General features: G+C 30.0%; 3 long non-coding RNA genes across 3 annotated transcripts; all 3 read left to right on the top strand.

Moving 5' to 3' along the window:
- Positions 1-1369: 1369 nt before the first annotated feature.
- On the top strand, positions 1370-2414 carry LOC136774455 (uncharacterized). The gene is made up of 4 exons (XR_010822810.1): positions 1370-1695; positions 1788-1956; positions 2048-2219; positions 2312-2414. It is a non-coding gene; the product is annotated as an uncharacterized lncRNA (long non-coding RNA).
- A 5282-nt stretch (positions 2415-7696) lies between these two features.
- On the top strand, positions 7697-8741 carry LOC136774454 (uncharacterized). The gene is made up of 4 exons (XR_010822809.1): positions 7697-8022; positions 8115-8283; positions 8375-8546; positions 8639-8741. It is a non-coding gene; the product is annotated as an uncharacterized lncRNA (long non-coding RNA).
- A 2353-nt stretch (positions 8742-11094) lies between these two features.
- Positions 11095-12186, top strand: LOC136774355 (uncharacterized). Its single transcript, XR_010822793.1, has 3 exons — positions 11095-11431; positions 11585-11942; positions 12067-12186. It is a non-coding gene; the product is annotated as an uncharacterized lncRNA (long non-coding RNA).
- Positions 12187-15234: the final 3048 nt, after the last annotated feature.

The raw sequence follows: 15234 nt of genomic DNA, 5'->3' as shown, positions 1-15234 counted from the left end.
ATCGTTTATGACGAGTTAGTGAAAGAATTGTAGTCAGTCTTTAAAAGGCTGTTTTGCTTTTGGTATAACAAATGAGCTGTGTTGTGCAGACGGTAAGGTTGCCGTTTGTCACACGGCGGGCTCGTGTTCGAGTCTTGGCGAAGCTTAATTTTAAAAAATTTTTTTTTATTACACAGGGATTTTTTTTTAATAACCATTAACTTATTGAACTAAGTAATAAATACAAAAATGCATTTGTTAGCAGTTTAATATAAAAACATTAAGTTTACTATACCTCAACTGCTTATTTATTATTATAAGAACGCATTTGTTGCATTTATTACTAAATCTACTAAATTAATGGCTACATATAAGCATTTTATAATAATTAAAAACTAATTTAGTAAAAGGATTTTTATTTGCTTCGACTTTTTGGGTAAACGCAGCATTTAAGGTACACAGAGAGGCAAGATCTGGCTTCAGTCAACTTCACTGCTCCTCAGTAGTGGGATTCTGTAACTCTTAGCGACAACTTTCGGTATCGTTAAGTCCAGTTACCGACAGAAATCGCTAAGTGCGATTCTGTAACTCAGAGTCAGTGATGATTGTCGCTTGTAATGTCGGTACTGTCGGTAACCTACCGAATCCTACCGAATAAACGTACCTTTCCTTTTTAAGAAAACTCTCAGTTCAATCTTAGTTAAGCGACGGAGTTACGAACAATTGAAGTTAATATAAATTGTACTAAACCGAATCATTTAGCTGAAAATTGATATTTCACTGAGTTTTTTATTGAAAGGAAAACTAATAATATCGTTATAACTTAACAACGACCGAGATAGATGTCGCTAGAGGTTCAACGGTACTAATATAAAATTTATCCGACGAATAACTTTAATAAACCTTTGCTTTTCCTTGCACGTATTCCACCAAAAACTCACAATGCTCGTAATAAATAATATATACCACATCAACTATTATATTGTGAGTGTTTTTGGCCTCAAGTGGGTGAAACCCCTTAACGACAGCTGTCGGTATCGCTAACTACCGACAGTTATCGCTTGCGCTAACGAACAAGGTTGCCAAGTGTAGTACTTTCGGTACTACCGTAGTACCCAAAAGCGACATATCCTATAGCGTAGTACTATTTTGGGTACTACGCTATAGTCGCTGCTGATACTACTGGTCGGCGGAAATACGTCAGAGGGTAGAGACTGTAGAAGGACCGCAATATAGATATTTCTAATTACTAATTTCAAAATACATAATGCATGGTCCGTGAGCCAAGACAAATGTTAGTATATACATACCACAAGTTATAAAGTAATATAAAGAAATAAAGTGACAGTTTTAATCTTACTGACAGCTGATGTACTGATGGTATAAGTGAATAAATAAAGTGACGAAATTTGTAAAATGTACATAAAAATAATTTTTAAAAGTATATAAAGGACTGAACATTTTAGATAAGTATAACAATAAATTTTATAATATAAAATGTAAGATATAAATATTTTGTGGTACTTTGTGGGATTTTATTTCAGATTAAATTATAGTAATGTGTTTACTACGTCACTGTGCTGAGGATGGAGCTATGCAGATTTTCAAAATTAAAATAAAGGAATAGACTAAACATAATGTGGTTATTGTGTCATCGTTGAGATTCAAACTATGTTAATTGAGACGGATAATAAAATAAACGAGTGAAAAAACTGGGTAAATACAATAATAAATAAAGAAGCTGACAAATTAGATATATAATATAAAATGTAAGATATTTTATAGTACTTTCTGGGATTTTATTTCAGATTAAATTATAGTAATGTGTTTACTATGTCACTACTGAGGATGGAGCTATGTGGATTGAACATTAAAATGAAAGGAATAGATTCACCATATTATGGTTACTGTGTCATCGCTGAGGATCAAACTGTGATAATTGAGATGAATATTAAAATAAACAAGTCAACACATTGGGTAAATACGATACAAATAAAGAAGCTGACAGATTACATTTGTAATTTCAAATGTAAGATTTTATATAGTACTTTTTGGGATTTTGTTTCAGATTAAATTATTGTAAAGTGTTTACTATGTTAATGCTGAGAATGGAGCTATGTGGATTGAACATTAAAACAAAAGGAATAGATTCACCATAATGTTGTTTCTGTGTCATCGCTGATGAGGATCAAACTGTGTTAATTGAGACAGACATTAAAATAAATGAGTCAGCATTTTGGGTAAATACAATAATAAATAAAGAAAATGACAGAATAGATATATAATATAAAATGTAAGATGTTTTATAGTACTTTGTGGGATTTTGTTTCAGATTAAATTATAGTAATGTACGTGTGTTTACTGTATCACTGCTGAGGATGAAGCTATGTGGATCGAACATTAAAAAAAAAGAATAGATTCACCATAATGTGGTTACTGTGTCATCGCTGAGGATCAAACTGTGATAATTGAGATGAATATTAAAATAAAGAAGCTGACAGATTAGATATATAATATAACATGTTAGATATTTTACAGTACTTTGTGGGATTTTATTTAAAGTTAATATATGTAAAATAAAATTTTTGTTTTCTTTTTACAATTGTATCTATATTAATTACTATATGTTGCAATCTCTTAAAATTAAGCCTCTGCTTTTATTAGCAAACTAATAGTTCCACACGGCAGTGATGCCAGAATCAAGCTTTTAGCAACAAAAATGAAGATAAGCGCTAGCCAGCAGGAGTATAGAAAATTTAAAGGGAAGCGGTACAAACACAACTATGCCTGGAGAGCATAGGTGTGATTTGGACTTCAGGCAACATTGGCTTTAGAAGAAGAGCGACTACCGCTAACCGTGACATTTTTACGTGTTATCCGTGTGAAGTGGTGCTGCGTTTACCTGAAAACTCAAAGCAAATAAAAAAGCTTTTCCTAAATTGATTTGTAATATTGATAAAATGGTCAAATGTAGCCATTAATTAATTAGATTTGGTAATAAATACAGAAAATGCGTTTTATTATAACAAATGAGTTGAGGTAAAATAAACTCAATGTTTTTATATTAATCTGTTAACAAATGCATTTTTTTATTTATTATTGAGTCCAATAAGTTAACGGTTATTAAAAAAAAAATTCTTTGTAATGAAACAAAAATGAAAAAATTTTAATCTTCACCAAGACTCGAACACGAGCCCACCGCTTGATAAACGGCAACCTTACCGCCTGCGCTACAGCGCTCACTTGATGTACCAAGAGCAAAACAGCCTTTTTAAAGACTTACTACAATTCTTTTATTAATTCGTCATAAATGATCAAGAATTAGCTGTAATAATAAATACATTTATCTACATAGCATTATTGTACTAAATTTATTGTTTTTAATTTGAAGCATACATTTTGCATGAAGATATGATAATTTAAGGGTAACCATTTAGTACTCTATATACAAAACTATTCATATGCTCAACTATCATAAATTAATTAAGTAATATTATAATATTTGTTATATGTAGTCGAATAACTATGATAAACCAGCATATGAATAGTTTTGTATTTAGAGTATTGCATGAACACCCTTAAAGTATCGTATCTTAATGTAAAATGTATGCTTCAAATTAAAAACAATAAATTTAGTACAATAATGCTATGTAGATAAATGTATTTATTATTACAGCTAATTCTTGATCGTTTATGACGAGTTAGTGAAAGAATTGTAGTCAGTCTTTAAAAGGCTGTTTTGCTCTTGGTACATCAAGTGAGCGCTGTAGCGCAGGCGGTAAGGTTGCCGTTTGTCATGCGGTGGGCTCGTGTTCGAGTCTTGGTGAAGTTTAAAATTTTTTCATTTTTTTTTCATTACAAGGAATTTTTTTTTTAATAACCATTAATTTATTGGACTCAATAATAAATAAAAAAATGCATTTATTAACAGATTAATATAAAAACATTGAGTTTATTTTACCTCAACTCATTTGTTATAATAAAACGCATTTGTTGTATTTATTACCAAATCTAATTAATTAATGGCTACATTTGACCATTTTATCAAAATTAAAAATCAATTTAGGAAAAGCATTTTTATTTTATTTATTCACTTATACCATAAGTACATCAGCTGTCAGATAGATCAAAGCTGTCACTACTCCTTATTTCTTTATTACACTTTATTTTTCCGTATAAAAAACATTTGTCTTCGTTCACGCCGTTCACGGTGACAGGCTGAGAATATAATATATATAATTTTTGATATATTACGTTCTGCATTTAAGATGGCTACTGACGTATTTCCGCTGGCAGTATACTTTGTGCAGTCTGCATTCCTTATATCAAAATTCACTTACTATAGAGCGTAGTACTATTCAAGATGGCGGACTTGGCAACCTTGCTAACGAATGAGCGATTCTGTAACTTTAGCTTTACGACAATAGTCGGTGCAACTCATATTTGTACGATAACGATAAAATTCGTTAAGGTTCTAGGGAAGTTGGTAATATTGGTGTATTTAATACCAACCGAAATATGAATTTTTGTGTTACTTGACTATATCAATTTTGACTATAGCAATTCTTACTATAGCAAAATTATCATATTTTATTTAAAAGAAGTATTAAAACGTAAGTATATTTTAATTAAAATAAGTATTAAAAATTAATGTTTTAACATTTTTTTTAGTTAGACAATGTACAGTTAGTGCCTGTGTGCTATAGTTAAATAATACAATTAATTCTATATTTTAGAGAAAACCTCTGCATATATATATATATATATATAGTTATTTTTAAATATAAAAATTAGAAAAATATTAAATTTTATTTCCTACGATTTTTACTGTAAGCCTTAATTTATAAAGAAAATTTATTGTAAGTACTTTTTTGTGATTTCTGAATATTAATTTAAAAAAAATATTTGTGACATTTATTATATTTACTTTCTCGGTAAACTTCTACCGACGCCTATCACGGTCGTCGTTAAGTTAACGATAGAATTCGGTAGCGACCGCCCTTTATAACGACAATTATCGAAAACTTTGTGTTACAGAACAAGGTTGCCAAGTGTAGTACTTTCGGTACTACCGTAGTACCCAAAAGCGGTAGAGGGTAAAGTGCCATAATATTTTCCTATAGCAAATTTAAGGAACTTTGGGTGAGTAGTTTATATTATGCAGCACATGCCCTCTACCGTCTCATCAACTATAAAATAATATGATATAGTAATGTTCATCCTTCCTTAAACATTTATGTACTGTATGAGGTTAATTTGGAGATTATGAAATCATATATTTTTTCTTTCAGTTACAAAATGTTGACTGTATAATAGTTTTGAAATGCAAACTATTCTTATTTTTTATTGAAATTAAATAAAACTTATTCAGAAAACATACAAACACATTTTGATTATGCATGTCTACACAATTTAGTGGATACATTGACGTGTTTAATATTATCCTTTACTAAGGAGCGAACTCATAAATAGGTAAAACTTGTATGCATGTTTAAACAAATATTTGTATTCCTTTTTTAGTGTTTCTTCGTCTTCAATAAAATAATTTTTTTTTCATAAATTACGTAATGCTTTACTATTATTTTTTATGATACCATATAATCGTTTACAAATTCCCCTTTTCATATTACACAATTTTAATGTTTTCTACACTAAAGCTGAAGATATTTTTGATGAAGAATAATAGTTATAGCCTTTCTAAACACTCGCCTTTGAGAACCTTATAATTTCAGCATCACTTATCTACACCCAGATTTTAACAGTCTAATCTCACTAGTGTTATAGCTGTTACTTATTGTATTTTAAAGTTGCTTTTTATATTCCTCTTTTTTATAATATGAAAAGTAATTAATACACTTTATTTTAATAAATATTTACACAGACGTGCCAAATCTCATTTTCCTCATTTTTAAAAATGGTCGGAGACGATTCTTGTAGATCTTATTGTGTTGTAAACGAACCTGATTTTGAAATTACTCCAGTACATCAGATTTTTTTTTAATTTTTAGCTTAAATAGTACAAAATGGCTTTTTTCGCCATTTCCATTATTTTACTTCAGAGAACGAATTTTGTTTAAATTCCACAATTAAACCATATAGTATTATTCGTTAGCTTTAAAATCCATTTTCAAAACTTATTATACTAGCAGGATGCGATGCAATAGTGGTAATTTACAAAAAGAAAATTTGTTCTCTAAAATAAAAATCATAAACTGAGGAAAACAGCCGTTTTTCAGCCATTTAACTGATATTTCAAAACACCTGATGTGATAGAGAAATTTCAAAGCCATATTCATATTCAGTAAAAAAAATGGAAGAATTGCCCCTCCCCCCCCCCCCCCCTCCTTCCCGTCCATTCTTGAAACTGAGAAAATTGAATTTTCCAGGTCTGTGTTATTGTTGAAGATATAAAGTCGTAGCAAACTATACATATTACAATAATAGCATAGATACCACACATGCTACCATAGGAGTTGTTGAATTGTTCTCATCTTTTCACACCGTTCAGAAAATACTTGTAAAATTTCCTTTATGGCTGCTGGTAAAAATTCCTCCATTTCCTTATCTCATTCTTGTATGACAATTCCAAATATTTTCTTCTTTTATATATAAGTTGAACTTCCTGTAATCATTAAACACGGTATGAGGATCTTAATTGCAGCTTCGAAACTCGACATATAATAATAATATGAAAAATACATTAGAATATTACAAATAATATCAAATCAACAGACCTATTAAAGACACTATCTCAACTAGACCTAAGACTGTATGATGAAATTTTTCTAATTAAATAGTCAAGAGTACTTTCGATATGTAAAGTATTAGTGTTAATCAAGCATATAAACACAATATATAACATGCTATTGTTAGACAATATGTCAAAAATTACTAAGTTGATCTTTCACTCTTTGTCGAAGGGTATGGAAATTATTCTGTGGGAGATTTCCATTCTATGTAAACTTTAGATCAATAAAAAATTGAAGATGGCTTACAATAAATAAATGATTAAATCTGTAAAATAAACAAAATACATCCACAAAGCATACAAAAGATTTATTCTTGAATATGCACTTATTATATACAAAAGATATACTTATCTAAAAGTATTTTTGTTATATTCTTTGTGCATATGCCATATGGCATCAATATGTATAGTGAATGACAGGCCATTTCTCTTTGGTTTTCTTACAGAGATGGTTATTATACTTTTAATTCTTTTATGCCTCAAACTTTCTATATTACTTATTATAATCTTTTAATTTCAGCTGTAAGTATCAATGCACACACATTTACATGAAAACATTTTTGGATTACTTGTGTTCGTAAGTTTCTTCTACTCGCACGCATGCGCACAAAATACATTATAATATAGTCTACTCATCGAAAGCTCCATCCCTAGAAAGTAACTATAAAATTTTATGGCACTTTACCCTCTACCCCCAAAAGCGACATATCCTATAGCGTAGTACTATTTTGGGTACTACGCTATAGTCGCTGCTGATACTACTGGTCGGCGGAAATACGTCAGAGGGTAGAGACTGTAGAAGGACCGCAATATAGATATTTCTAATTACTAATTTCAAAATACATAATGCATGGTCCGTGAGCCAAGACAAATGTTAGTATATACATACCACAAGTTATAAAGTAATATAAAGAAATAAAGTGACAGTTTTAATCTTACTGACAGCTGATGTACTGATGGTATAAGTGAATAAATAAAGTGACGAAATTTGTAAAATGTACATAAAAATAATTTTTAAAAGTATATAAAGGACTGAACATTTTAGATAAGTATAACAATAAATTTTATAATATAAAATGTAAGATATAAATATTTTGTGGTACTTTGTGGGATTTTATTTCAGATTAAATTATAGTAATGTGTTTACTACGTCACTGTGCTGAGGATGGAGCTATGCAGATTTTCAAAATTAAAATAAAGGAATAGACTAAACATAATGTGGTTATTGTGTCATCGTTGAGATTCAAACTATGTTAATTGAGACGGATAATAAAATAAACGAGTGAAAAAACTGGGTAAATGCAATAATAAATAAAGAAGCTGACAAATTAGATATATAATATAAAATGTAAGATATTTTATAGTACTTTCTGGGATTTTATTTCAGATTAAATTATAGTAATGTGTTTACTATGTCACTACTGAGGATGGAGCTATGTGGATTGAACATTAAAATGAAAGGAATAGATTCACCATATTATGGTTACTGTGTCATCGCTGAGGATCAAACTGTGATAATTGAGATGAATATTAAAATAAACAAGTCAACACATTGGGTAAATACGATACAAATAAAGAAGCTGACAGATTACATTTGTAATTTCAAATGTAAGATTTTATATAGTACTTTTTGGGATTTTGTTTCAGATTAAATTATTGTAAAGTGTTTACTATGTTAATGCTGAGAATGGAGCTATGTGGATTGAACATTAAAACAAAAGGAATAGATTCACCATAATGTTGTTTCTGTGTCATCGCTGATGAGGATCAAACTGTGTTAATTGAGACAGACATTAAAATAAATGAGTCAGCATTTTGGGTAAATACAATAATAAATAAAGAAAATGACAGAATAGATATATAATATAAAATGTAAGATGTTTTATAGTACTTTGTGGGATTTTGTTTCAGATTAAATTATAGTAATGTACGTGTGTTTACTGTATCACTGCTGAGGATGAAGCTATGTGGATCGAACATTAAAAAAAAAGAATAGATTCACCATAATGTGGTTACTGTGTCATCGCTGAGGATCAAACTGTGATAATTGAGATGAATATTAAAATAAAGAAGCTGACAGATTAGATATATAATATAACATGTTAGATATTTTACAGTACTTTGTGGGATTTTATTTAAAGTTAATATATGTAAAATAAAATTTTTGTTTTCTTTTTACAATTGTATCTATATTAATTACTATATGTTGCAATCTCTTAAAATTAAGCCTCTGCTTTTATTAGCAAACTAATAGTTCCACACGGCAGTGATGCCAGAATCAAGCTTTTAGCAACAAAAATGAAGATAAGCGCTAGCCAGCAGGAGTATAGAAAATTTAAAGGGAAGCGGTACAAACACAACTATGCCTGGAGAGCATAGGTGTGATTTGGACTTCAGGCAACATTGGCTTTAGAAGAAGAGCGACTACCGCTAACCGTGACATTTTTACGTGTTATCCGTGTGAAGTGGTGCTGCGTTTACCTGAAAACTCAAAGCAAATAAAAAAGCTTTTCCTAAATTGATTTGTAATATTGATAAAATGGTCAAATGTAGCCATTAATTAATTAGATTTGGTAATAAATACAGAAAATGCGTTTTATTATAACAAATGAGTTGAGGTAAAATAAACTCAATGTTTTTATATTAATCTGTTAACAAATGCATTTTTTTATTTATTATTGAGTCCAATAAATTAATGGTTATTAAAAAAAAAATTCCTTGTAATGAAAAAAAAAATGAAAAAATTTTAAACTTCACCAAGACTCGAACACGAGCCCACCGCATGACAAACGGCAACCTTACCGCCTGCGCTACAGCGCTCACTTGATCTACCAAGAGCAAAACAGCCTTTTAAAGACTGACTACAATTCTTTCACTAACTCGTCATAAACGATCAAGAATTAGCTGCAATAATAAATACATTTATCTCCACAGCATTATTGCACTACATTTATTATGTTTTTAATTTGAAGCATACATTTTACATTAAGATACGATACTTTAAGGGTGTTCATGCAATACTCTAAATACAAAACTATTCATATGCTGGTTTATCATAGTTATTCGACTACATATAACAAATATTATAATATTACTTAATTAATTTATGATAGTTGAGCATATGAATAGTTTTGTATATAGAGTACTGAATGGTTACCCTTAAATTATCATATCTTCATGCAAAATGTATGCTTCAAATTAAAAACAATAAATTTAGTACAATAATGCTATGTAGATAAATGTATTTATTATTACAGCTAATTCTTGATCATTTATGACGAATTAATAAAAGAATTGTAGTAAGTCTTTAAAAAGGCTGTTTTGCTCTTGGTACATCAAGTGAGCGCTGTAGCGCAGGCGGTAAGGTTGCCGTTTATCAAGCGGTGGGCTCGTGTTCGAGTCTTGGTGAAGATTAAGATTTTTTCATTTTTGTTTCATTACAAAGAATTTTTTTTTTAATAACCGTTAACTTATTGGACTCAATAATAAATAAAAAAATGCATTTGTTAACAAATTAATATAAAAACATTGAGTTTATTTTACCTCAACTCATTTGTTATAATAAAACGCATTTTTTGTATTTATTACCAAATCTAATTAATTAATGGCTACATTTGACCATTTTATCAAAATTAAAAATCAATTTAGGAAAAGCATTTTTATTTTATTTATTCACTTATACCATAAGTACATCAACTGTCAGATAGATCAAAGCTGTCACTACTCCTTATTTCTTTATTACACTTTATTTTTCCGTATACTAACATTTGTCTTCGTTCACGCCGTTCACGGTGACAAGCTGTGAATATAATATATATAATTTTTGATATATTATGTTCTGCATTTAAGATGGCTACTGACGTATTTCCGCTGGCAGTATACTTTGTGCAGTCTGCATTCCTTATATCAAAATTCACTTACTATAGAGCGTAGTACTATTCAAGATGGCGGACTTGGCAACCTTGTTACAGAATCGCTCTTAGCGATATCTCTCGGTAACTTGATTCAATTACCGAAAGTTGTCGATAACTAGTTACTGAATCCATATAGACGGAAGTTACAGAATCGCTCTTTTCGTTACTGCAAGCGACGGTGGGTAGGAGAATGGCCTAAAGATAAAAAGTCCTAACGATAAAATGACCTAAAAACGCTAACTTCACATTGGTTAAAAGCCGGTATTGCAGATTACCGACCGAATCGTCCGAATTTCCTAAATTTGAGTAGCTGGCAACGCTGGATTGTCAAACGTCAGTAAATAGAGACAGAGGTTATGCACAGTAGGGAAAAATTCTGGATCTGTCAGATAAGTATTTTAAATGAATAAATGAAAATGAATGAATTACTTTGTGGGTATTTCTTACATTTTACAGAAGAGCTACGAGAGGAAACATTTAAAATATTATGATGTCATGGAAGATCAGGAGGTATTCAAAGAATTTGCTAAGCAACATATTTTGAAATATTTAAGAGCCGAACCACAATAGGATTATTTGTTATCCACACTGACAGTCTTTTGATAAACGAGAGAGAGAAGGTTATGCTGCTCGAATAATGTTAGGATATTAATACTGTGCCTGGATTGCATATTGCTGCCAAACAGTTTTTGCTTTAGCAGCCTTCGTGTTGAATAATGCCTATAAACAAGGCATGTTTTTAAGAGGTCTAGTATATAGGGGAGATCATTTTTCTCGTGTAATTTTGGTAGTGAGTATAAACTTAAAACTTTTCAATCTGGAACAAGCTTATGCAGGATTAACGCAAATTACTTGTATAGTTATTTGAGCAAATAAATTCTTTTTAGAAGCTCTATCAAACATATACCTTTTGCTTGGATATAATGTTATATGTTTTTTGTAGATTTGTTGAGAAGAAAAGATGTGAGATTACCTTTCGAACAGTCTTTGGAAACTGCAGAAGCTACCTGACTAATATGGTTGCAATCTCACTGAAGTAAAAGAATGAGATGTCTTGGTGAATTTTGTAAAATACAATTCTACAGAAATGTCTCAGTTACTTTTGATAAGAAGAAAGACCACTTAATTTTATTGAAACAATCTGTGTGTGTGCTATAATATTTATTACTTTTCTTAGATACAATGATGAAACAAGTTTTTGATTACCTGGCCTCTATTGTGGAGAACCTGATTGAGAAATGACTACTACTAGACTCGAGGAATCGAATATAAACCTTACTAGAAGAAATTGGAACATTAATGTAAAGTATTGCATGCTGTACATTTCTCTCTAATAGCAACTATTCATTCTATCATGATAAATACTTTATAATTTTAACTAAACTTTGTTAAATGACTGTTTCAATTTATCATATTATTCTTTAGATTTCACAATTTACCTGATGGAAGAAAAATATGATTAAAGGAATTCTAAACTACTAATTGAAGCATTATAAATTACCAGTGCTATTATTACACGAATTTCCTGAAATAGTTGCCTATAATAGAGGATATACTGAGTGTCCACATTTTAAATGTTGAAAAATCAGGAATTTTTAGTTCCAAAGTAATGACTTAAAGAGACCCTTGATCAAAAAATATATTTTGTGCATTAAGTGGAACTTAGAAGAGTGTTTACAGGTTAAATTTAAACAACGCATGTTCCAATATTTATAATTGCGGTGTGGCAAATTTATGGTCATATATATATGAAGGTAAAAGACACAAAGGTTCTTATAGCATCTGATCATGAATGCCATTCTTAAATATATATATATGTACATGTAGTATATGTATGCATGACTGTTGCAGGACTGCTAATAGGGAATATCCATTCAAAAAAGAGCAATATTTGGATTATTACAGCAAAGCAAGTGACTCCAAAATATTGTGAAATACTTATGGATTTTGGGAAGATAATAGAAGCATATTATTTTGTAAAAACGAATAATTTCATTTTGTTTATTTCATGATGATATTTGTGGAACAGCTTATCAATCTATAATGTCTAGTGACTGCAATTTCTTATTATGTAATTATATTTCGTCCTCTAATTCTGAATCATTTATTTCCTCGACCACAATTATAATTTCATTTGGAATGTCTGGCTGATAATGAAATCCATTGGAGATTGATTGTTGCAGGAAATCGAATACATTCCTTTCAACATTTGGATTATTTATGTCTATCGCTATTAGTTTGTTTAAATTTTCCCATGCGGGGAATATCCAAAGATCCAATTTATTGATTTTAGCCTTTTTTTTATAGGTTCCTCTTTTGAGCTGGTCATATATGACCAAGTAATTTTTCAGGATAATTACCATTCCACCTGTAACATTATTTCTGTAATTTTATAGTTTGTACTAGAAAGCGAAAGCATTATTGTAAGGTATAAAGAAAACAAAATAATTTAATGATACATTAACACATTTAATGCTAGTAAATTAACATTAAATGTGAATTTTTTTTGGATAGAATAATGAAATCTATATTTCTTTAAATCTACCAAAATAATTTTTGGTCAAAGTATAAAGGATATAAGTATATATACTTACAAAAGAAGTTAATACATGTCGGATGGACTCCTAAAGTTTGCTTCATGTATAAATGATAGCGCTCTTGCGCATTGTTTGTTCGATTCGTTGATTGGTATACAGACATAGCATTGGCCCCAGTTTTTATAATCCATTGCCGATTAAAATATTGTAAGAGAGGCGATAGAACTTCAAATATTTCTTCGTCCTCTTCTATTTTATTTATAATTTTTAGAAACGCCAACTCTATAAATTTGGCGGGCAGCAAAGATATATTGGCCATCATTTTAATATAATTTATAGCCAATTGCTTTTTTTGCGGATCTAAGTCATTATTGATGGCTTCATTTATTTTCAATTTTTTAACTTTCTTATTGACACTCTGCAAAAGATCATAAAGAGATACATATGTATATGTAATTATACAACCTGAAAATAAAAGGCGGCTTTCAATTTTGAAAACAGTAATATTAAATTCCTAATGTCGACAATTTTGTAAGGAAAGAGAATAGCAAAACTTGCAAAACATGGAAGTAAAACTTAAACTCTCTATTTAAAGAAACAATTCATTGAAGCATATATGTAGGGATGTGCTTATATTTAACATGGCAAATGACAAAGCGCGAGCATGCACATTTGACAAATATTAAATTTTGTTTCAAGTTTTCGACGATGCCAAATAAAAATAAAATGGTCTAAAGCTTTAATTCCTTGGCTCCTTACTCCAATGACTTTTTTATCCTCATTCCTTACGCATTTATCGTCATATGAAATTCAATGATTTTATTACAAATTAGGTCTAAGGTAAAAGATGAATATTTCTTAGAATTCCGATCGTAAATGACAGTTTACGTTGCTATTTTGAGGTGTATTACTTAAATGTCGCACACTACAATCTGTATAAGATTTTCTATTATATATTTGAAATAAAAAAATTACATGGTGCAAATGAAAATAGCATCCATGCACGCGACACTGTGGAAAAATATTCCGAAGGGCTGAAGTTAGGGCAACTTCATAGTCTGCCATAAAATTAGCAGGCTGCATGTTTGGAGCTATCTTTTGCATTATTAATGAAATTGTCTTAGAATAATTTTCGCAAGTCTTCGATTTCATTAGAGCCCAAGCAAATGGAATTATCTCAAATTTAATTAAAATTATTATAGATGCGTGCAATTACTAATTGTGTCTAATGATACGTGAACTGTATTAATAGGTACAATATACTTTACTTTATTAAATCTTTCGGTCATTACTGATAATATTTGGTACACGCCGACTATCTGCGGCGTTGTTTGAAAGGTGGCATCTATAAAATATTCGGTTGCCCCTTCTGTTAATTCGGCTGCAAAACTCGGGTCACCAAATATTACGGATATAGTTTCCTCATTTTCATCATTGCAAGTAAAAAATTGCAATTTATGTACGCTATTATTATAGGCGAAAGTAAATAATTTTTCCATTTCTCATTTTTTAGCGTTTCCTGCAAATCTGTCAGCTCTTTAACATCAGGTGGATTATAAATTTGTACCCATTTTCTTAAAGAGCTTTGTATTTCATTTAATGGCAAATACTTAATTTCATCTGGAAATCTAATATAATAATTGAAATTACTCTCTGGATATTAAACAATTAACTGATATCTTACTTTTTTAAGCATTCATCGTAAATTTCCTTTCCCGTTTTCAATGAATTTTCAGCCATTTTATGAGCAAACTCTCGTATTGTTGCTTTTTGCAAATATTCTTCCTCTGGTGCATGAATATGTCCCCTCGTTTCTTGAAACAAGCCGTTTTTCAGTGTTGCTTTCCCTAGACATTCTTTATCTTTGCAACGAAGATAACTAAAAAACAATCAAATGGAAATATTAATTAATTTGTCGGAAGAAAATTGCTAAAAATGTTAAATAACATACTACGTACGTCACGATTTCCCTTGAACTATTGGTATATTTTCGGACTGTATGGTAAATGAATCCATTGTGAAATACATTTTTCAATTTTTTAGCATTCACATTTTT

The sequence above is a fragment of the Prorops nasuta genome, unplaced genomic scaffold, assembly GCF_024137725.1.
Source record: "Prorops nasuta isolate Cenicafe-Biocafe unplaced genomic scaffold, Cenicafe_Pnas_1.2 PNAS00006, whole genome shotgun sequence".
Classification (NCBI taxonomy): Eukaryota; Metazoa; Arthropoda; class Insecta; order Hymenoptera; family Bethylidae; genus Prorops; species Prorops nasuta.
Note: the sequence above shows the minus strand (reverse complement) of the source record. Positions and strands in the feature narration are given on the sequence as shown.